This window comes from Panthera uncia, chromosome B4, assembly GCF_023721935.1.
Source record: "Panthera uncia isolate 11264 chromosome B4, Puncia_PCG_1.0, whole genome shotgun sequence".
NCBI classification, from domain to species: domain Eukaryota; kingdom Metazoa; phylum Chordata; class Mammalia; order Carnivora; family Felidae; genus Panthera; species Panthera uncia.
Window position 1 is genome coordinate 241,071 of NC_064809.1, and position 24,673 is coordinate 265,743.

General features: G+C 40.0%; 1 long non-coding RNA gene across 2 annotated transcripts; it reads right to left on the reverse strand.

Moving 5' to 3' along the window:
* Nucleotides 1-390: 390 nt before the first annotated feature.
* LOC125919954 (uncharacterized) lies at nt 391-24,305 on the reverse strand. Of its 2 annotated transcripts, XR_007456890.1 has the most exons (4): nt 22,860-24,305; nt 22,633-22,734; nt 831-941; nt 391-611 (listed from the first exon to the last, which is right to left on the reverse strand). It is a non-coding gene; the product is annotated as an uncharacterized LOC125919954 (long non-coding RNA). The 2 variants fall into 2 exon arrangements; XR_007456889.1 differs by having other exon boundaries at nt 22,633-24,305.
* Between the last annotated feature and the right edge of the window lie 368 nt (nt 24,306-24,673).

Consider the following 24,673-nt stretch of genomic DNA (forward strand, 5'->3'; position numbering starts at 1 on the left):
CAGTTCTATGATGCATTCTGGCATTTTGTAAGCTGCTCTGACTAGCAATATATAGATTCATTTAATGTGTTAACATTGGTTAATAAATGTATTTAAAAAAACTGGCTTTAATACATTGTTGATCTCACCCATTCCCCTATACCGAAGCAGACATGGCCATCTGATATGGTAACCCTGTACTATGGGTTATCCCCTGGTGACTTCAACTTTCTGTGGACAGTGTCTTAAACATTCACTTACACATTTGAGTTTACATTTATCAGTCCACAAAAAGACTGAAAATACTTGGACCAGTTCTTGAAACTTTTAGGTCTCATACAAAGCCCATTTTCTTACTTTTTATGCTATAGGCTGAGCGTTCACTACATCTTGCTTCAAACTCACCTGTGATGCCTGTGTCCGTGCAGGTCGGTGTCACCCTCCTGACCAGACCGTGATGCAGAGTGTGGCTCGGCCCTTGTCTGTGCCTTCAGCACCTAATTCAGTGGTTCTCAGACTTCTGACGTGAGGATCACAAGAGAGCTCATCAGGACATTGCTGGGCCCCAGCACCTGCACTGCTCACAACTTCCCAGGTGTCAGTGATGGGGTCATCCTTTCTTGAAAATATACCTGTGTTCACAAAACAGACTGCGTCAATTTTAGTATTTTACAGATTTCTGGGGCCCATCTACAGGCTCCCCACCCCTGGAGGGATCCAGATCCCTCGGGTTAAGAATCTCAGATCTACGGGGTTGGAGAGACAGAAGTCTGACAGGCAGGGAGACAACAGCAGTCCTGTGACTGTGACCTAAATCAGACCGTCTCACAGTCCACGTGCATGCAGATCACCTGGGAATCTAAACTGCAGAGTCTGACCCGGGGGATCTGGGGTCGGTGGAGCAGGTGTGGTGCCACTTTCGTACTTCAAGTGATGTTGATTCTGCTGCCCAGGGATCACAGCTGAAAGGTAGGACATTGAAGGGCACGTAAATTAACAAAACCACTACTGCGCTAAAAACCACAAAATAATGCTGTCAGATGAAAGCCTGTAACGGGCACATAGGTAATTTTAAATTATTTAATAACCATGTTAAAAAAGTAGGTGACATTAGTTTTAACACAACTTAATCTAATATAGCCAAAATATTTCCGTATTTACTATACCCATTAATGAGATATTTACATGCTTGTTTTGCACTAAGTGTTCAAAACCCAGTTGTGGATTTTAGGCCTTTAGCCATCCCCGTTTGGACTAGCCACATTTCATTCCCTGATGAATGATGACTGATGGCTGATGACTACCCTTAATGGACAGAGCAATCTGAAAGAAGGCCTCTGTCTTCCCGAGGGCGTGCCCCATCACTGCCTTACCTGTGGACAATCTTCACTAAGCGCATGTGTATTAGAAGGCCTACGTGATACCGAGGAGCTGACAAGAAAATCTGTTTTTGCCAGAATTAGAGCTAAGGGTAGGTTCTTGGTTGTTTCAGAGTCTGAGATTGAGAGCTTAGAAATCACCCAGGCAACACATTCTAAAGTGACATTTCAATTAGGCAGCTCTGGGAAGGCATCCTAGAAATCGCTATGGGTCTAAAGGGTGGTTTGAAAACTCTTACCCAAGCTAACTTCTTAATCTCACACTGGAGAGAAAGCTGAGGCCCAGAATTGCTCAAAGTCAAGATCCAGGTTCCTAATATCTGCCCCTTGAAGACTGTGGGTGGCTTAATAAAGTCGTGCAACGATAACAGCCCTACTTTCCAGGAACGGGGCAGGGTATAACCGAAGGTGTAGAATGCTAAGGGAACTCAGATGACACAGTGTAAACGTCATTAATGTAACAAATATTTGATCTACAGCATCTGTGTTAGATGCTGAGTATATAATAATGAGAAAAGACATTTCCTGTTCCCATGTAGTTTCTGATCTAGTGGGGGTATCGAATACATACAACGTTCTACTTATAAACCAGAGTTAGGTGCAATGAAGAAAAAACTACAAGACTGTAGGATACACACACAGCACAAAACGTAGAAGGGGGACGAATTAGGGAAGGCTTAGAAATCTTAGGTGAGGAGTTAGCTAGAGAAGCAGCAGTACAGAAGAACCACTATCGATTTGGGGATGCCTCCTTTTTCTCCTTCGTATGTTTACTATGCGCATTACTTTTAAGATCATAAAGTTATAAAAAGTCTTGCTGAAGGGGTCTACAGGGCTTTAAAACGTTTTTTTTTTTTTTTTCCTTCTGGGTGAAGAAAGAGATTTGATGTGGTTACGGACACCAAAGGACAGGAAGAGGGGTGACTGTTAACCACCAGAGGATAACCAAAGGATTAAGTTCACAGTGACTAGAGGAGACAGGGGATGGTACAGGAAGTGAAGATCTGGGAACACGACACCTGAGAGGTTGGTTAATGAACGAGAAAAGAAAAACAGACGAGGTAAGTTAGGTTTAGGACAAGAAGAAGAAAGAACACTAAACTGATGTCAGCATCATGGTGGGTAAGATGTTCGACAAAGAATCAGACCTCTATCTGCCAACCAAAGTGCGCTTGTGGCTGCGGTGGGATCTAGCACCATGTGTCCAGGACCCAAGAGAGTCTCATCCACCTGTGCATCCGATAATAGGCAGACACAGCTCCCTCTGAGCAGAAGGAGCAAGTGAAGCCAGTGGGGAGCAAGGATCCTGCCCCAACCCTTCTTGCCACAGTCAGAACAATACCTGGAGAGTGTTGACCCGGGCAGATTCCCCAGAATACAGAGCAACTGCAGACACCCAGGAACCCCAAAAGCACTTTGGTTCCCAGCTTTGCACCTCGCCCCCAACTCCCCCGCAAGGAAAGACAGCATGGGACTAACTGGAGGCTGCAGTGACCTCTGCACAGGTGAGGAGGCACACGGCCAAGGGAGCCTGGCCACCCCAGTGTTGCAGGACTCAGCCGCAGAACCCACAGTCCTCTGTGACTGGCAGGAGGAGGAGGAGGAGGACGGAGGCAGAGAATGTCACAGGGCAGTGAGTGGATGCAGTTTCTGATGGCTGCACTCAGCAGGAAGTCCAACCTGTAGCCTCTGGGGGCCCCACACATGGGGACCTCTGCACCAGGCCCAGGGTACCCCCAGTGCCCCAGAGGGAAACCCACGCGACTCCCTGCTCTGCAGCCGCTCCTTATGTTCCTGAGCTCAGCAGCCAGAGCAAGCTCTGAGACCAGAAAAGAGCCAGGCTATGGGGCAAGGGAGAAACCACAAGCATCACTCCCGCCAGAAAACAGGAGAGCGGTTTCCTTTCAGTAGCCAGTAAGATGAATTGTAAGAACCAAAGACGACACAGAGCTTAAGAATTCTGCCACAAGAGGGAACGAGAAGAGTGGAACAGGTGTACCATCCAAAGTCAGAGATAACCCAGGTAATAACAACACTAACAACCAGAACTTACTGAAGGCAGTCTCCTACTTCAAATGCAAGAGCAGCATTGCAAAAATACAAGGAACATGAAAAAAATCAAGAAAACCATCAAAAGTTAATTCTCCAATAATCAAGCTTAAAAACGTGGAATTTTGTGATCTAGTTAATAAGTGAAAAAATAGCTGTTTTGAGGAAGCTCTAAGTGCTACAAGAAAACTCAGAAAGACAATTCAGTGAAATGGGAAAAAAAAACACAAGTTTAAAATAAGATACTTCCCAAGGAGATAGGAATCACCAAAAAAAAAAAAAAAAAAAAAGGAACCAAGTAGAAATTGTGGCTTGGAAGAACTCCACAAGTGAAATGAAAATGCAATAGAGCACATCTTCAGTAAAGCAAATGGAAGACAGAGTACCTGACTTATAGGATGGGAATTTTGAAATAACCTGATTAGCGGAGAATACAGAAAACAATGAAAAAGATTGAAGAAAGCCTACATGCCTATGGGATTCAATAAGAAGAACAAATACTAGGGATGTGTGGGTGGCTCAGTTTGTTGAGCGTCCAACATCTGCTCAGGTCACCATCTCCTCTTTCATGAGTTCGAGCCCTGCATTGGACTCTGTGCTGACAGCTTAGAGCCTGGAGCCTGCTTCAGATTCTGTCTCCCTCTCTCTCTGCCCCTCCCTGCTCATGCTCTTTCTCTCAAAAATAAACATTTTTGTAAAGAACAAATATTAGAATAATTGGAATTCCAGAAGAAGAAACAAGGGAGGAAGGGGCAGGAAATTTATTTGAAGAAATGATAGCTGAAAACTTCCCAAACCCAGGGAGAGAACTGGACATCCAAGTTCATGAGGCTAATAGATCTCCCTAATATCTCAATGCAAAAAGAACGTTTTTAAGGCACATTAAAATGAAACTATCAAAAATATAACAGAGAAAGAATTATAAAAGCAGCCAGGGGAAAAAAGATAAGCTACAAAGGAACCCTTCTTAGGCTATCTCAGTGTATATCTCAGCAGAAACCCTGTGGGCAGGAAGGAGACTGTGTAATGACATATACAAAGTGTTGAAAGAAAAAACTGCCAGCCAAGAATGCTTCAGCTGGCAAAGTTATCCCTCGTGTATGAAGGAGAAGTAAAGACCTTCCTAGACAAACAGAAGCAGGGGGAGTTCATCACTAGACCTGCCTTACAGGAAATGCTGAAAGGCTGAGATGCCTGGGGTGGGCGTCTGACTCTTGATTTCAGCTCAGGTCATGATCCCAGGGTTGTGAGATCGATTGAGGCCTGTGTCAGGCTCCTCGCTGGGTGTGGAGCCTGTAAGAGTCTCCCCCCTCTGCCCCTCACCCACTTGTGTGCATGCTCTCTCCCAATAAAAAATAAAAGAAATGCTGAAAGGATTTCTTCAAGCTGAAGTGAAAAAATACTACTTACGACATAAAAACATATGAAAACATACAGTCAGACTTAGAAAACTGTAATTGTGTAATAGGATGGTATGTTAACCACTGAACTATAGCATAAAGGCCAAAGGAAAAAAAGTATTAAAACTAACTAAAGCTACTATAATTTGTTACTGAATATATAAAAAGAGGTCACGACAAAAAAATTGAAAACGGAGAGTAAAAAAATGAAGCTTTTGTATCTAATCAAAGTAGCATCTGCTTAAAGTGGACTGTTTTACCTATGAGACGTCCAATGTGAGGCTCCTGGTAACCACAATGCAAGAACCTAAGTAAACCCACAAAGGTAAAGACAAGGAAACAAGGAATGCCACCACAGAAAATCACAAATTTATAAAGGTCGGCAAAAGCACAGTGAAAAGGAAACAATGGAAGTACAAAACAACCAGAAGATAATTAATAAGACGGCACTGGTAAATTCTTACATGTCAATAGCAGCTCTAAATGTAAAAGGATTGAACTGGCCAATCAGAATGTATAAAGTGGCTGGATGAATTTTTAAAAACAAGACCCAACCCCATGCTTCCTACAAAAGATTCACTTCAGGTCTGAAGACACAAATAGGCTCACAGTGAAGAGACAGAAAAAGATACTCCATACAAGTGCAAACCAAAAGAGAGCAGGGATGGGTATCCTTAGATCACACAAAAGAGACTTTAAGCAAAAAATGGTAAGAGACAATGAAGGTCAATATGTAAAGGAGTAAAGTCATCAGGAAAGTAAAGCAACGGTCAATATGTATGCACCTGATACCACAGTACCTACAAATACTAAAGCAAATAGTAACAGGTCTGAGGAAAACAGACAACACAGTCAAGGTAGGGGGAATTAATACCTCACTTTCAGCAACTGCTAGGTCATTCAGACAGAAGATTAACCAGGAAATATTACACTAGAGCCATACATTGGACCAAATAGACATTTACAGACACTCTATCCGACAGAAGCAAAATGTACATTCTTCTCAAATACACATGGAATATTCTCCAGCACAGAACATATGAGCAACTATTAGCAAATTTAAGAAGACTGAAATCATAACAGGTATCTTTTCCAACCACAATTGTATGACACTAAAAATCAACAAGAAGAAAGCTGGAAAATCTAGAAATACCTGGAAATAACACACTCTGGAACAACCAAAAGGTCAAAGAAGAAATCAAGAGAAAACTATAGAATGTCTGGAAACAAATGAAAATGGAAACAACAACACACACCAAAACTAATGGGGGGGGAGGAGGAGGGAGAGGAGCACCCCCACACCTCCCCCTCCCCCCGCCCATTTTAGGAGGCCAGCATTACCCTGATCCCAAAGCCAGATATAGACATGACCAGTAAGCCATACACCAAGACTGCTAGTGAATTTATAGGGAACAGTTGCTGTTTTTTTAACTCCAAATATTTAATTTAAAAAATCATAAACAAAATCAATTACCGTAATTTTAAGGATTATAGATCTTTCTGAAAGGCTACATAATATTTAATCAATTTTCTTTCCCTCTCCAAGTACTGCAATTTGAACATGCCACAAGCTTTATTTCATATTGAGATGTTTTCTTTTTGTCAAAAGCTTTTTTATCATGGCTTGCTCCTTCTCAATTGTCAAAAGGCATCAAGAAAAAAGCTTAACATTTTTAGACAACACCTTCTAGGGAAATGTTAGTTGAATTCTCATGGAAAAATGCCAAAACAAGAGGATGCATTTTGATTCAGGTAATAAGATGCCTTGAATATATATTCGGTTGTGCCACAGATTTAAAATTTGTATGGAGACCATTTTTGTGACTTTATTTCCACAAGAATTCAGGTGAAGCAAACAAAAAGTAGAAGGTTTGGTTATAAAAGTTTTAATATATTTCCTAGTCAAGGCCTGCAAAAATGTTACATTTTGATTTTCCCTAAAAAGTGATATATTGCTGAGACTATACCTGTTGAAGACCACGGTATTAAATATATTTATGGGTAGAATTGTTGGGATTAGTTGAACAAGAAACACCCCATGGGTATTTTATATTCAACTTCTCTAACAACTCCAAGGGCAGGCCCTCTGATATGGTAGCTTAGCATGAAAGGGTAACTTAGATATTGGTAAATCACAATATAACCTCTGCAGAAACCATGCATGGGAATATTTTCTTGTGGGAATAGTAAGAACTTGTTATTAACGGCAATAGCATTATTTCTTTTCTATTTGCATTTGCCAAACTCTGCCTGACAATGCTTTTCAAAACACGATGTGTTTATCTTAAAACATATTGATGTTAAAAACCATAATGTCATATTAAGAGCTTTAGATAATTATCGGCTCCAGATTTTATTAGTTTGCTTGCATACTCATGTACTTTCTGATTGAATTTGGCTGTTACATTAGGTGTATTTTCCTACAATTAAGTAAAAGTTTAATAAGTTCTCTTCCAATGATGAAGAACCTTCCATAGCTGGTTCCTATACTGTGTTGATATAAAATCAATTGGCCTTGATGAACCCGATATTCATATATCCTTTTTAAGAATCTATTGAGATTAGAGTTTCTTTGTCTCTTTTTTACATCCATAAGTCAATTATTTTTGAAGGATTTTATCTAATCCCATTTTATTCTTTTTTAAAATTTTTATTTAAAATCCAAGTTAGTTAACATATAGCGCAATGATGCAAGAGTAGAATTTAGTGCTTTATCACTTACATATAACATCCAGTGCTCATCCCAACAACTGCCCTCCTTAATGCCCATCAGTCATCTAGCCCATCCCCCACCCAATACCTTGCCAGCACCCTCAGTTTGTTCTTTGTCTCTTATAGTTTGCCTCCCTTTCTGTTATCTTATTTTTCCTTCCCTTCCCCTGTGTTCATCTGTTTTGTTTCTTAAATTCCATATATGAGTGAAATCATGATATTTATCTTTCTCTGACTTCTTTCACTTAGCATATTATATTCTAGGAATATATATATATTCATATATATTCATATTATGAATTCATATTCATAATGAATATATATATTCATAATATATTGATATTACATATATATTCTAAGAATACATATATATAGATTCATAATATATTCTAGTTGCATCCACATAATTGCAAATGGCAAGATTTCCTTCTTTTTGATTGCTGAGTAGTATTCCGTTGTATATATATATATACCACATCTTTTTTATCTATTCGTCAGTTGATGGACATTAGGGCTCTTTCCATGCTTTGGCTATTGTCAGTAGTGCTGCTATAAACATTGGGGTGCATGTGCCCCTTTGAATCAGCATTTCTGTATCCTTTGGATAAAAACCTAACAGTGCAATTGCTGGGTTGGCAACAATTATTTTTAATAATGAATAGTTCACATGAAATATTGTATCAGTTTCAGGTATATTCAATATTTATGTACAGTATGCTGGTCATTACAATAGATCTAGTTAACTTTTGTCACAAAAATTGTTACTGTATTATTGACTACATTCCCTATGCTGTACATTACCTCCCTGTATCTTATTTCATAACTGGAAGACTGTAACTCTCAACCCCTGATACCTGTTTTTCCATCCCCTTCTCCCTTTCCCTCCCCTCTGGCAATCAACAGTTTAATTCTCTGCATTTATAAGTCTGTTTCAGTTTTATTTTCTTTGTTTTTCTGTTTTGAGATACCACATGTAGGTGAGGTCATATTTGTCTTCCTCTGTTTTTGTATTTGTCTTCCTCTGTTTATTTCACTTAATATAATACCCTTTAGGTCCATCCATGTTGTCACAAATGGTAATAATGCTCCTTCTTTATCCATTCTATCAATAAGCATTTAGGTTGCTTCCATATTTTGGCTGTTGTAAATAATGCTGCAGTGAACATAGGGGTGCATATGTCTTTTCAAATTAGTGTTTTCATTTTCTTCAGATAAAAACCTAAAAGAATATTGGTTCAGATGATATTTCTACTTTTAGCTTTTTGATGAACATCTGTTCTCCACAGTGGCTGAACTAATTTACCATTTCCACCAACAGTGTGCAAAGTTACCTTTTCTCCACATCCTTGCCAACACTTGTTATTTCTTGTTTATAGCCATTCTGACAGGTGTGAGGTGGTATCTCAGTGTGGTTTTGATTTGTACTTCCCTGCTGATCAGTGATGTTGAGCATGTTTTCATGTGCCTACTGGCCATCAGTATATATTCTCTGAAAAACTGTCTATTCAGTTCCTGCACCCACTTGTTAATCACACTGTTTCTTATATTGGGTTGGAGATCTTTGTGTATTTGGATGTTAATCCTTTACTGGATGTATTAACCCCTTATTGGATCATTTGAGAATATTTTCTCCCATTCAGTAAGGTTGTCTTTTTGTTTTGCTGATGGTTTCCTTCGCGGTGCAAAAGTTTTTTAGTTTGATGTAGTCCCATTTGTTTATTTTTGCTTTTGTTCTAGTTGCCTGAGGAGACAGCTCCAAAAAATATCACTAAGACCAATGTCAAATACTGCCTATGTTTCTATGGGAATTTTATGATTCTGGGTCTTACACCTAAGTCTCCATTCCATTTTTATTTTTGTAAACGGTGCAAGAAAGTCATCCAATTTCATTCTTTTGCGTGTAGCTATCCAATTTTCTGAACATCATCTATTGAAGAGACTGACTTTTTTCTATTGCATATTCTTGTCTCCTTTATTGTTAATTGACCATATAAGCATAGATTCATTTATGGGCTCTCTATTCTGTTCATTGATCTATGTGTCTATTTTTGTGCCAATATCAATACTGTTTTGACTACAATAGCTTTGTAGTTTACTTTAAAATCTGGTATGATGCCTCCAGCTTTGTTCTTTTTTTCTCTAGGTTATTCTAGTTGTTCAGGGTCTTTTGTGGTTCCACACAAATTTTAGGATTCTTTGTTCTAGTTCTGTGAAAAATGCCTTTGTATTTTGATACAGATTGCACTGAACCTGTAGATTGTTTGGGGTATATGGGCATTTTAACAGTATTAATTCCTCCAATTCATGAGCATGATGTAGTTTTCTATTTATTTGTGTCATCTTCAATTTCTTTATTCAGTATCTTACATTTTTTTTTTTTTTATTTTAGCATGCAGATCTTTAACCTCTCTGGTTAAATTTATCCCTAGGTTTTTTTTTTGTTTTTGTTTTTGTTTTTTTTTTTGATGCAACAACAAATTGGGATAGTTTTCTAATTTCTCTTTCTGCTACTTTGTTAGCAGTGTACAGATATGCAAGAAACTGCTGCTATATATTTATTTTGTATCATGCACCTTTACTGAATTCATTTATCAGTTCTAATAGTTTTTGGTGGAGGCTTTAGGGTTTTCAATATATAGTATCATGTTATCTGAGAATAGTGAAAATTTTACTTGTTCCTTTACAATATGGATGTCATTTCTTTTCTTGCCTAATTAATGTGGCTAAGACTTCCAATAATGTTGAATTGAAGTGGCAAGAGTGGGCATCCTTGTCTTGTTCCTGATCTTAGAGGAAGAGCTTTCAACTTTTCACTGTTGAATATGATGTTATCTGTGGGTCTGTCATATATGGCCTTTATTATTTTGAAGAACATTCTACACCTACTTTGTTGAGAGTTTTTCACATAAATGTATGTTGACTTTTGTCAAATGCTTTTTCTGCATCTGTTGAAATAATCATGATTTTTTATCCTTGTGTTATTCACATGGTATATCATGTTGGTTGATCTGCAGATACTAAATCATCCTTGAATTCCTGAAAGACATCCCACTTGATGAGGATGTGCGATCCTTTTAATGTATTGTTGACGTCAATTTGCTAATATTGTGGTAAAGATTTCTGCATCTATGTTCATCAGCGATACTGGCCTGTAATTTTCTTTCTTCCCTTTCTCTTCTTTCTCTCTCTCCTTCCCTCCTTCCTTCCTTCCTTTCCCTCCCACCCTCCCTTTTTCTTTCTCTTTCTCTCTCTTTTACCCTCCCTTCTTTCCTTCTTTCCTCCCTCCCTCCCTCCTTTCCTTCCTTCCTTCCGTGGCTTTGTCTGGTTTAGGCATCAGGATAATGCTAGCCTTGCAGGATGAGCTAGGAACCATTCCTTCCTCTTCAATTTTTGGAATAGTTTGAGAAGAATAGGTATTAACTCTTCTTTAGATGTTTGGCAGAACTTACATGGAATCTAAGAATCAAAACAAATGAGCAAGGGATAAAAAGAGAGAGCAAGCCAAGAAACAGACTCCTAACTATTGAGAACTGATGGGTTACCAGAGTGGAGTTAGGCAAGGGGTGGGTAAAACAGGTAACTGGGATTAGGGAGTGCACTTGTTGTGATGACCACAGGGTGATGTATAGAATTGTTGGATCACTATATTCTACACCTGAAACTAATATTACACTGTATGTTAATTATACTTGAATAAAAAAAAAATGTTTGGTAACTGACCTGTGAAGCCACCTGGTCCTAGGCTTTTGTCTGTTGGGAGTCTTTAGAGTACTGGTTTAATTTCATTACTAGTAATCAGTCTGTTCAGATTTTCTATTTCTTCCTGATTCAATCTATGAAAATTGTACGTTTCTAGGAGTTTATTCGTTTCTTCTAGGTTGTCCAATCTGTTTGCATATAACTGTTCATAGTTGTCTTTTAAGATCCTTTGTATTTGTGTGGCATTTTTGTAACTTCTCTTTCATTTCTTATTGTATGTATTTGGACCTTCTTTTTCTTGAGGAGTCCTGTTAATGGTTTATCAAGTTTGTTTATCTTTAAAAAAAAAACTGTTAGTTTCCTTAATATTTTATGTTGTTTTTTAGTCTTTACTACATTTACTTCTGCTCTGATCTTTATTATTGTTTTCTTTCTACTAACTTAAGGTTTTATTTGTTTTTTTCTAGTTCTTTAGTAAAGTTAGATTGTTTTCTTGTGTCCTGAAGTGAGCTTGTATAAACTTCCCTCTTAGAACTACTTTTGCTGTATCCCCTAGGTTTTGGAGCATTGTGTTTTCATATTTATTTCACAAAATACCTCACCAAATTTCTTCTTTGATTTATTCACTGATCCACTGGTTGTTTACTACCATGTTGTTTGGCTTTCACGTATGTGTGTGTGTTTTCAATTTTCTTCTTGTAGTTGACTTCTAGTTTCCTACCATTGTGGTTGGGAAAGATTCCTGATATGATTTCAGTCTCCTTAAACTTACTGAGTTTTGTGTGTGACCTAACGATCTATCCCAGAAAATGTTCCATGTGCACTTGAGAAGAATGTCTACTCTGCTATTTTTGGATAGAATGTTGTTTATATTAAGTCCATCTTGTCTAACGTGTGGTTAAAGCCCATGCTTCTTGTTAATTTTCTGCTTGGATGATCTACCTATTCATGTAAAGTCCCCTACTGTTATTATATTACTGTCAATTTCTCCCTTTGCTTCTGTTAATAATTTGCTTTATGTATTTAGGTGGTTCTATGTGGGGTGCATAAATATTTACAAGTATTATATCTTTTTGTTGGATTGATCACTTTTATCATCATGGAATCTCCTTCTCTGTCTCTTGTTACAGCTTTTGTGTTAAAGTCTATTTACCCTAATATAAATATTGCTACTCCAGCTTTCTTTCAGTTTGTTTGCATGAAGTATATTTTTCCATCACTTAAATTTCAGTCTGTATGTATCTGTAGGTAAAGTGCATCTCTTGTAGGCAGTATTTGGTGATCTTTAATTTTTTTTAAGTCCATTCTGCCAGCTATGTCTTCTGGTTGGAGCATTTAGTAGTTTACATTTAAAGTAAACAGCGATTGGGGCACCTGGGTGGGTCAGTAGGTTGAGTGTCCAGCTCTTGATTTTGGCTCAGGTCATGCTCTGAGAGTTCGTGAGATTGAGCTCCACGTCAGGCTCCACACTATCAGTGTGGAGCCTGCTTGGGATTCTCTCTCTCCCTCTCTCTGTGCCCCTCCCCTGTGCTCCCTCTTTCTCTCAAACATTAACAAATAAACACTTAAATAGTGATAGGTATTCATTTGTTACCATTTTGTTAATTATTTTCTGGTTGTTTTTATAGTTCTTCTGTTCTTTTCTTCCTCTCTTGTTCCTTTCCTTAGAGACCCTATAACTTTCTTTAGTTACTGTTATATGTGGGTCCAATGCTCTTATTTTTTGTATATCTATTATAGGTTTCTGATTTGTGGTTATCATGAGGTTCATAGATAGTAACCTATATACACAGCAGTCTATTTTAAGTCGGTAGTCATTTAAGTTTGAATGCATCCTAAAAATCACTACATTTTTATCCCCAACCCATGTTTATGCTTTTGACATCATATTTTTACATCTTTTTATTTATTGTGTGCCTTAACTAATTATTGTAGGTTTAGTTGATCTTGCTAAATTTGTCTTTTAACCATCATACTAGCTTTATAAGTTGTCTATCCGCTATGTTTTCTATATGTTTGCATTATAACCAGTGAGATTATTTCTCTCATATATTTTCTTACTTCTCGTTATGACCTTTTCATTTCTGTTTAAAGAATTCCCATTAATATTTATTGTAAAGCCAGTGTAGTGGTGATGGAGTTCCTTCAGCTTTTACTTGTCTGGGAAACTCTTTCTCTCTCCTTCAATTCTGAATGACAACCTTGCTGGGAAGTATATCCTTGGTTTTAAGGTTTTTTTTTTTTTTGTTGTTGTTGTTTTTTTTTTTCCTTTTAGCACTCTGAATATATTGTGCCACTCACTTCTGGCTTGCAAAGTTTCTGCTGGAAAATCAGCTGATGGTCTTATGGGAATCCCCTTACATGTAACTAATTGCTTTTCTCTTGCTGCTTTTAAGATCCTCTAATTTTTGGCATTTTAATTATAATGTGTCTTGATGTTGACTGCTTTGGGTTTATCTGTGCCTCCTGGACCTGGATATCTGTTTCCTTCATGAAATTTTCCCTTCTCAGGTTAGGGAATATCTTAGCTATTATTTCTTCAAATAAGTTTTCTGCCCATTTCTCTCTCTTCTCCTTCTGCGACCCCTATAATGAGAATGTTAATATCCTTGATACATCCCAGAGGTCCCTCAAACTATCATATCTTTTAGTTTTTTTTTCTTTTTGCTGTTCAATTTGGGTGATTTCCACTACCTTATCTTCCAGATAATGGATCCATTATTCTGTATCATATAATCTACTGTTTTTTTCTCCCAAGAGCATTTTTCATTTCTGTTTTTGTATTCTTCAGCTTAGATTGGTACTTCCTTATATTTCTTTATCTTTGTGTAACTTCTCACTGTGCTTATAAACCACTCTTCTCAGTTTGGTAAATATCTTTATGACCATTACTTTGAATCCTTTATTGAGTAGATTGCTTATCTCCATTTTGTTTAGTTCTTTTCCTGAGGTTTTTGTCTTATTCTTTCATTTAGAATCTATTCCTCAGTCTCCTCATTTTGTCTGACTCTTTGTGTTTGTTTCTATGTACTAGGTAGTACAGCTATGTCTCCCAATCTTGAAGACAGTGGACTTATGCAGGAGACATCCTCTGGGATGTAGAAGTGCAATAATTCCTGGACACCACAGCCAGGTGCTCCAGAGGTGTCCTGTGTGTGGGCTATATGTGCCTCCTGTTGTGGCAGGGCCATGGCTACTGCTGGGGAACTACTGGACAGGGTTATCACACTGTTAGGTATAAGGCCCAGTGAAAGCATAGGACTGTGGGGGACTCTCAGCAGGGCAGGGACCCCTGGGATTAGCAGCTTAGAGGAAGGATCCCAAAATGGTGGCCACCAGTGCTGGAATCTGCACAGCAGAATGAGATAGCAAACATGGCTGCTGCTAGTGTCTCTAGCACTAGCACAAAACAATACACACAAAACAAGACAAAAGCAAGAGTACATAATTCTCACCCCCCCGTGTGCTGAAGAACAGGTGTTCTTCAGATCACTATTTCCAAGCTCCCTGCCAGGGCTGTTGGCCTGCCTTCTCTCTAGGAGCAGGGCAGTGCCCTCTGGGATCTATCCCAGCCAAGCCAGCTGACCTTTAAAACTCCAGGCTTTAAGTCCCACCGATTGCAAGAATTCATGACATTTGGCCCCTCTCATTTTCCAAGCCAGCGGCTTTGGGCATATGTTCTCCTTGTGTTCATCAACAGACGAAGAGAAAGCATTTGACAAAACTCAATATCCATTCATGATATGAATGGTCAACAAAGTAGGTTTAGTGGAAACATATCACAACATAATAAACATCATATACGATAAACCCACAGCTAACATCATATTCAGTAGTGAAAAACTAAAACATTTTCCTCTACGATCAGGAACAAGACAAGGATGTCTATTCTCACCACTTCTATTTAACACAGTACTGGAAGTCCTAGCCACAGCAATCAGACAAGAAAAAAGAAATAAAAGGTAAAGCTTCCAGGGAACATGGTGGAGCAGGAGGATCCTAAGCTTATCTCATCCCACAGACAAACCCTGATAACACTCACATCAGTGTAAATCACCCAGAAAACCACCTAAAGACTGGCAGAACAGACTCTCCCCAAGTAAATGTACAGAAGAGGCTATAACAAAGAGGGTAAAAAGGGGAGAGGACATGGTTTGGAACCAAAATGACCCGAAGGACTGTCCATAGGAGGGAGGGACACTGCAGACATGGAGAGAGGAGACAAGCAGACCCCACACTGTCCACTGCAGGCACAGGGGACCCACACTAGGAAGATGAATCTACATCAGAGCTTAGAAGACCAGAGAGGCTTAACTTCATGAGGTTGTTTTTTTTGTTTTTTTTTTTTTTTTTTTAAATCAGTGGGGCTTAACATTGGGAACTTTAAAATTCAGTGGGCTTGGCTCTGGGAGAGAGAGTGAGTGAGCGAGCGAGTGAACAAGCGAGCGAGCAAGCAGGAGGACATGGAGTTCCTGCACTTAGAGAAAGCACAACAAACAACCCCACTGAGCTACAGCATAGGAGCAGCAGTATGAAAACCCCCTGGGGTACATAGGATGATTTATTTACTAATCTCAGATTGTACACAGGAAGGGCATGGATCTCTAGATTTCTCCAAGAATGAAAGAGCTGTTGGGTGACATTTACATTTCGCTCCACTCCAGCCTCAACACATGGACATCTGCAGGAACCAGCACCAATACCCTCCAACTAGCTTTGCTAAGAGTGTGCCCTGCCCCAGCATTCTTCTGTGGATCCACCCCATTCAACCTGTCCCACTCAGTAGGTGTCCATTTAAAGGAGCACCACAAGCCCTGAAAGTGGCCAGGACCACCCCAAAATGACTCCTTCTCTGGGGAGACAAAGAGCTAAACACACATACCACTTCAACGGCAGCCATACCAGTGGGTTGGGGGCAGACAAGCCCCTCAGGGGATAACACAGGGTGGCCACCCTGCAGTTCAGTGCCACTGCATCTCTGCCAGACATCTGGCCTAACCCACTACAAGCCCAAGGCAGCCCAAGAAAAGAAGAAAAATTTCACAGGTACATATAAATAAAATAAAAGTAGTAGATTAATCTCCTGTAAAACATATGGGGGTTAGGGGTGCCAGGGTGACTCAGTTAAGCATCCAACTCTTGATTTGGCTCAGGTCATGATCTCAGGGTCCTGAGATGGAGCCCCATGTTGGGCTCCATGCTGGGTGTGCAGCCTATTTAAGATTCTTCCTTTCTCCCTCTACTGCTTATGTGCTCTGTCTCTAAAACAGAACAGAACAGAACAAAACCAAAACCCAACAAAACAAAACCAAAAACCCCAGAATGTGTGGAGGTTAAAGCATAAAAGCAGTAAAATCAAGTATATCTACAAAACTCAGTCAAGGGATTCACAAAATATAAGGATGTAAAGTATGCTAGCATATACATAAAACACAGGGGTGGGGAGTAAAAGTTTAGTGCTTTTAGAATAGGTTCAAACTTGAGTGACCGTCAGCTTAACAGAGACATCATATGCATAAGATGTTACATAAAAAGCTAATGGTGACCACAAATCAAAAACCTATGGTATATATGCAAAAATTAAAGGAAAAGGGACGCAAGAATATCATCAAAGAAAGCAATCAAACAAAAGACAGAAAAAGAAACAGAGAAGAACTACAAAAATAACCCCCAAACAAGTAACAAAACGGCAATAAGTATGTATCTATCAATTAATTTAAAGGGACTAAATGCTCCAATCAAAAGACATAGATGACTGAATGGATAAAAAAGCAAGACCCATCTATATGCTGCTGCCAAGAGACTAATTTCAGAACTAAAGACACATGAACATTGAAAGTGAAGGGATGGCAAAATGTTTATCATACAAATGGAAGTTAAAAGAAAGCTATGGTAACAATGCTTATATGGGGCAAAATAGACTTTAACAAACATAAAGTTATCAATAGTAATACAAAAATAGTAGGGGGCTTTAACACCTCACTTACATTAGTGGGTAGACCGTTGAAAGAGAAAATCAATAAGGAAACCGTGGCTTTAAGTGACACAATGGACCAGATGGATCTACAGACATATTCAGAACATTCCACCCCAGAGAAGCAAAATACACATTCTTTGCAAGTTCATATGGAACATTCTCCAGAACAGATCACATGTTAGGCCACCAAATCAGTCTAAACAAATTCAAAAAGTAGAAGTCATATCACACATCTTTTCCAACCACAGTGGTATAAAACTAGAAATCGACCACAAGAAAAAAATCTGGAGACAACACAATAGCAGAGAGGTTAAATAACATGCTATACAATGAACAGGTCAACCAAGAAATCAAAAAGTAAATAAAAAAACTACAGGGAGACAAATAAACTGAACACAACATGGGTCTAAAACCTTTGGGATGCATCAAAAGATATTCCAAGAGGGAAGTCTATAGCAGTACAGGCCTACCTCAAGAAGCAAGAAAAATCTCAAATAAACAACCTAACATGACACCTAAAGCAGTTAGCAAGAGAACAAACAAAACCTAAAACCAGAAGGAGAACAAAAATAGTACAGATTAGAGCAGTAACAAATGAAATAAAACAAAAACAGAACAGATTAACAAAACCAGGAGCTGGTTCTCTGAAAATAAAATTGATAAAACTCTAGCCAGACTCATCAAAAAACAAAAGTGAGAGAGAGGACTCAAAATCAGAAATGAAAGAGGAGACATTCCTTGCTTCTTGACGTAGGCCTGTATTGCTATATACTTCCCCCTTAGGATCACTTTTGCTGCATCCCAAAGGTTTTGGACGGTCATGTTTTCACTTTCATTTGTTTCCATATATTTTTTAAATTTCTTGAATTTCCTGGTTGACCCAATCACTGTTAAGTAGCAGCATGTGGTTTAACCTTCATGTACTTGTGGTTTTTCCAATTTTTTTTCCTTTTGGTTGACTTCAAATTTCACAGCCTTGTGGTGAGAAAATATGCATGGTATGATTTTAATGTTTTTGTATTTGTTGGGGCCTGCTTTGTGACCTAGTATGTGATTATGGAGAATGTCCCATGTGCAACTGAAAGAACGTGTATTCTGCTGTTTTAGGTTGGAATGTTCTGAATGTACCTGTTAAGTCCAGCTGGCCCAGCGTGTCATTCAAAGCCATTGTTTCATTGTTGATTTTCTGTTTAGATATCTGTCCATTGATGTATGCGGGGTGTAAAAGTCCCCTATATTATTGTATTATTATCAATTCGTTCCTTTATGGTATGAACTCCTTTAGTTTTTGTTTCTGGGAAACTCTTTATCTCTCCTTCTATTTTGAATGACAGCCTTGCTGGATAGAGCATTCTTGGCTGCAGATTTTTCCCATTCAGAACTCTGAATGTCAATCATATCACTCCCTCTGGCTTGCCAAGTTTCTGTTGAGAAATCTTCAACTAGCCTTATGGGACTTCCCTTGTAACTTAAGGACTTCTTTTGTCTTGCCGCTTTTAAGATTTTTTCTTTATCACTATATTTTGCAAATTTAGTTAAATATGTCTTGGCCTGCTTTTGTTGATTTTGATGGGAATTCTCTGTGCCCCCCTGGATCTGAATGTCTATTTCTTTTACCAGATTAGGGTAGTTTTCATCTATGATTTCCTCAGATAAATTCTTGCCCCCTTTTCTATCTGCTATTCTGCTGTGACTCCTATAATATAAATGTTTTTATGTTTTATGGAGTCACTGAGTTTCCTAAGTCTATTCTTATATTGCATAATTCTTCTTATTCTCTTATGTTCAGCTTCAGTATCTTCTATCATTTGGTCTTCTAAATCACTAATTCATTACTCTGCTTCTTCCAGCGTGTGCTCATTGCATCAAGACTGATTCCAATATCAGTTTTTACATTCTTCATTTCTGACTTTCATTCTTTTCTCAAGTCCAGTGAGAATCAATAATGATTGTTGCTTTAAATTTTCCATCAGTCATGTTACTTACATCTGTTTTCCTTAGATCTCTGGCCATGGCCTTATTTTGATCTTCCATTTCAGATGAATTCCTGTGTTGGCATTCTAAGTCTCTGCCCTCTTCCCTGTGTCAGAAAAGCCAGTTATGTTTCCCACTCTTGAAAGTAATGGCTTTATGAAGGAGAAATCATATAGTGTCCAGGTTCTGAGATTCAGGAAGTGTCTCAGAAAATAATGTTTTTTAAAAAAAGAAATGAAAGGCATCCAACTGGAAAGAAAAAAGTAAAACTGTCACTATTTTGCAGATTATGTATATTCAGAAATCCCTAAAGACCACAAAAAAACTATTAGATCTAATAAATTAATTCAATGAAATTGCAGGATATAAAAGTAACAAAGAGATCTGTTGTGTTTCTATACACTAGTAACAAAGTAACTGAAAAAAATTAAGAAAGCAATCCCATTTACAGTTGTACCAAAAAGAATAAAATAGGGGGTCCTGGGTGGCTCAGTTGGTTGAGCGACCGACTTCAGCTCACGTCATGATCTCATGGTTTGTGGGTTTGAGCCCCGCGTTGGGCTCTGTGCTGACAGCTCAGAGCCTGGATCCTGCTTCTGATTCTGTGTCTCCCTCTCTCTCTTCCCTTTTCCCATTCACACTCTGTCTCTCTCTCTGTCTCAGAAATAAACATTAAAAAAAATTTTTTTTTAAAAGAACAAAATACCTAGGAATAAAGTTGACCAAGGAAGTGAAAGACCTGGACTCTGAAAACTCTGACATTTATGAAAGAAAATGAAGACAACACAAATGGAAAGATATTATCATGCTCACGGATTGGAAAAATTAATGTTGTTAAAATGTCCACACCACTCAGAGCAATCTACAGATTTAACACAATTCCTTTCAACCAGAACCAGAACAAATAATCCTAAAATTGTAAAACTGTAAGACACAAAAGACCCTAGTTAAGCAAACATCTTGAGAAAGAAGAACAAAACTGGAGTATCACAATCCCAGATTTCAGGATATACCACAAAGCTATAGTAATCCAACAGTATAGTACTGGCACAAAAAAAGACACAGACCAGTGAACAGGATAGAGAGCCCAGAAATAAACCCATATTAGTGTGGTCAATTAATATACAAGAAAGCAGGCAAAAACACACACTGGAGAAAGGACAGTCTCTTTAATAAATGGTGTTGGGAAAACTGGACTGCTACATGCAAAATTATAAAATGGGACTTCTTTCTTACAACATACACAAAAATAAACTCAATGCAGCCTTAGTGACATATTTATAGACAAATCTCAGGCAAGGAAAACAAAAGTTAAAAAAAAAGAAAGAAAGAAATGAGACTACACCAAAATAAAAAGCTTTTCCACAGCAAAGGAAGAAATCAACAAAACAAAAATAAACCTTACTGAATAGGAGACAATATCTGCAAATGATACATCCAATAAAAGATTAATATTCAAAGTATATAAAGAACTCCTACAACTCAATAAAAAATAATAAAAATAGGCATAGGACCAGAATAGTTATTTTCAAAAGAAGATGTACAAACATCTAGAAACACATGAAATGATGCTCATCATCACTAATCATCAGGGAAATGCAAATCAAAACCACAATGAGTTATTACCTTACACCTATCAGAATAGATAGTATCAAAAAGACAAGAAATAACAAATATTGGTGAGGATTTGGAGAAAAGGGAACCCTCATGCACTGTTGGCGGGAATGTAAATTTGTGCAACTGTGGAAAACACTACTGAGGTTCCTCAAAATATTAAAAATAGAAACACCAAATGATCTAGCTTTTCCATTACTGGTTATTTACTCAAAGAAAACAATAATGCTAGGACAAAAAGATATATGCATCTTATGTTTACTGCAGTATTGGGTATGGATGCAGTGTTAGGTGTCCACAAACAGATGAATGGATTAAGATGCCCTCGCCCCCCACACACAGAGGAATATTACTCAGCCACACACACACACACACACACACACACACAAAAGAGATCTTGCCATTTGTGACAGTGGGAACGGATGTAGAGGGTATTCTGCCAAGTGAAATGATCTAAACAAAGACAAATACTATACAATTTCATTTATATGCTGAATCTAATAAACAAAACAAATGAATAAACAAAAACAGAAACAGACTCACAAATACAGAGAACCTGTGGTTTCCAGAAGGGTGGGGGGGGGGTGGTGGGTAAAAATAGATGAAGACAACTGAGAGATACAAATGTCCAGTTATAAAACACACCAATCAGGGGAATGAAAAAGAAAAGTACAACACAGGGAATATAACCAAGAATATAATAACTCTGTCTGATAACCGTAACTATACTTACTGTGGTGAACACTGTGTACGTACACAATTGTCAAATCACTGTGCTGTGCACCTGAAACTAATGTAACATTATGGGTCAACTATAATTTAAAAATACCAAAGTTTTAAAAGTTACGTTTTCTCAAAAATGAAAATTTAGGCTTTCCTACTAGCCCACGTGGTAAATGGTGGGATACTGATGGCAGATGACAGTGATCTTTGTCTCTTCTTTCTCCTTCCCTGATGGCATCGTTCCTAGCGGAGGTCTTCACACAGGCACACATAACGTACCAGTCCATTTCTTGCTTTCCAGCTTTATTTCCCTAATTAGATTGTTGTCGTTGGCAACTTTGTGCCTCCTGGAACTCCGTTTCTATACTCACTTAAGTGCTCTGAACATGGTAGGAACTCCTTAAAGGCCATTAGACCCACTGACCTCATTCTCTGAACACCAAGGGGCCATCAAGCCCATGGCTGAGCTGAACTGAGTACCTGTGTCAGACAGAGATCTGGAAGGACAGGCTGGAAGAAACAAAGAGGCAGCAACGGGGGGAAAAGAAGCCACTTGCAGAAAATCATTTCCCACAGGTCATGCTTTCGCAGGATCCTTTTACACAGAATATTTAACATATGAATACCTGATTATTTGACTTTAACTTTAAACTAACCAAATGGAGAGTTTCACTATTCACATTACAAAGGATCATGGGGTCTCTTTAAAGATCTCCCTAAGTGCCTCTCCACAGGTCCTTAAACAGGTGACAGAGTCAAGGACCAACAGCAAATATGGTTGCCTCTGCTGCTAGATTATCAGTTAGGTACTAAGAGCAATTCTGAACTCTGCTGTTTAAAAAGAATCTTGACATTTGGGGGGATTTTGTTGCATTTTAGGAAATTGGAGCCCTGGAATATTCTGCTCGGTACAGGACCCCCAACACCCTTACTCCTAAGTTAAGGGAGGAGTGTTGACTGGGAAAGTGACAACCATGTGTTGGTCCTGACTCCTTTACCCACCAAGACCCCATCGACCTGACACATTCACCCTTGTGCAACCACTGCACAAGCGAAAAAACAAAAAAATCTAAAACACAAAAACAAAAACAATGCCCCAAACAACCCAAAGCATGTCTTCAGTTACCTTCTGGGTTTACTTTGAGAAATAAGTCACTTCCTCTCTGAGCAGGTCCAGCTCCCCAGGGGGGGTTCTCACGTCTGGATGCAGGTTTGTTACAAGAACTAGCTGTTTATGGCAAGGAAACAAGGTTAAATGAGTGCTCGACTTCATGCCCACATTTCAGCTAGAAAATCAGTTTAAAGAACAGTGTACGTGGGGCAACTGAGACCTTGGCGATCATCTCGTCTTACCCCTTGGTTTGGAGACAGTAAAGCTCACGTGATCCCCTCTGTGTGCAGCCAAGACTACATCTCAGTCTCCGACCAGCTGCCTCTCAGCCTCTGCCAGACCTCAAACCTGGGAGAGCGATGGGGCTCCTTCGCTTTACCCCGCAACTTCAAATGGTTGGTGCTCAGATATTTATTGATAAGGGAACAACAGAGAAGTTGGAACATTAAAGTGTTTAAAGACCGAACTACCAGACTCAGAAACGAACTCCTGTGGAAGGAAAAATCGCAGTCAAAAGTTACTTCTCAGAAGTTTCCTTACTACTTTGCATCTTAGAACAGGAATCAGCTGACGATGACCTCAGGGCCAAATCTGGTTGCTATTTGTAGGACCCAAAGCTAAAAATGGCAAAGCTTCTAAACCCAAAGCTTCTAAATAGTTGAGAAAAGTCAATGGAACAGTACTTCACGATGGGGAACTGAAACAAAACCCACATTTCTGTGTCTGCTTACTTGAGGGCTGCCTTTGTGTCGCACCATCAGCAACGAGCGGTTGAGACAGAAACCGCCTGGCCGGCAGAGCCCGCACCACTTGACTCCCTGGCCCTTCCACGGCAGGCTGGCAAAGATCTGGTTAAACCCTGGCTGCAGCTGGGGCCAAGACGAGGCATAACCGCTGTGCCTTGTTAGCTTTTCAGGCATAACTGCCCGCCAGCAATTAACGGTTGTCACCAAACGAATCCCTACAGCCCGTCCATGCCCGCCAGCTCCATCTTCAGAGGCGCCTGTCCATCTCCAGGAAGCACAGTGCTGGTGGCACACGTCCACTTACTTTCAGTCTACGCAACCGCTTAAGTCAACGCCTGGGTGACAAAGACCCCGGACGCACTCAGAACCTGGTAGCGCCTCTTGATGACAACACTCTGTCCCCGAGAATCACTGCTTGCTGTGCCCTAGTCACTGACCACACACCAGAGCCGGGGACTTCAGGAACTTAGTCCTCGATGGAACGCCGTCTGATGGTGACCAGGGCAGGTTCCACCTGCCGTTGCCTGGCGAGTGTGCGAAGGGACACCTGGTGGACGCAGGAAGCACAGCCACGGGTCAGGGACTCACCAAGGGTTACCGCACAAGACCAGGCCGGTCCCGGGTGCCTTGGGGGCCGCTCTGGATCCACGTTCAGGCTTCAGGGGCACACTGCTGCTGGGCAGTGACCCGGGGCCTGCTGACGTCCTCCCGAAGGGGCAGCCAGCATGCATCGGCGGGGGCTGCCATCCACCCGTGGTTCTCGGCACAGTCCCTTCACAATGCAGCGAGGACGGGGAACATTTCCCCTCGGCTCCGCTCTGGCCTAAGCAGGAAACGGGCTCCAGTCGCTGACCTTTGCCCCGACCTGCCCCCTTACCGCACCTGCACGCTCTCATCCGTGGTGCCCGCTCTCGCTCTCGAACGACGCTGCTTCGCCGCTTGCCAGAGCTCCCTACCGTGCTGTTACCCGGGGAACCAATCCCCCATTCGAGAACCGCGCCGCCCCTCTCTCAGCACCTTCCCCTTTCCCCGCGGCTGTCCCCCACCGTCTTTCTGGTACTTCCAGCCGTTGGTCAGGTGGCAGGGGCACTTGCGCTCCAACGGCGGGTCATTACAGTGCACACGTGTGGCAACAAGGCCTGCGTGGCTGTCAGCCCTCGCTGGCACCTCGTGTAGGACGAAAGTAAGTACCTCTCGCCGTGCCTCCAGCAGCCCCTACCGCCTCCCGAGCTGTCCGCCTCCCACCGGGCTCGAGCCCTGCGGGCACAGGGATCCTCAGACCCTTCCCCACCAGGACGTCCTGCGTCCGG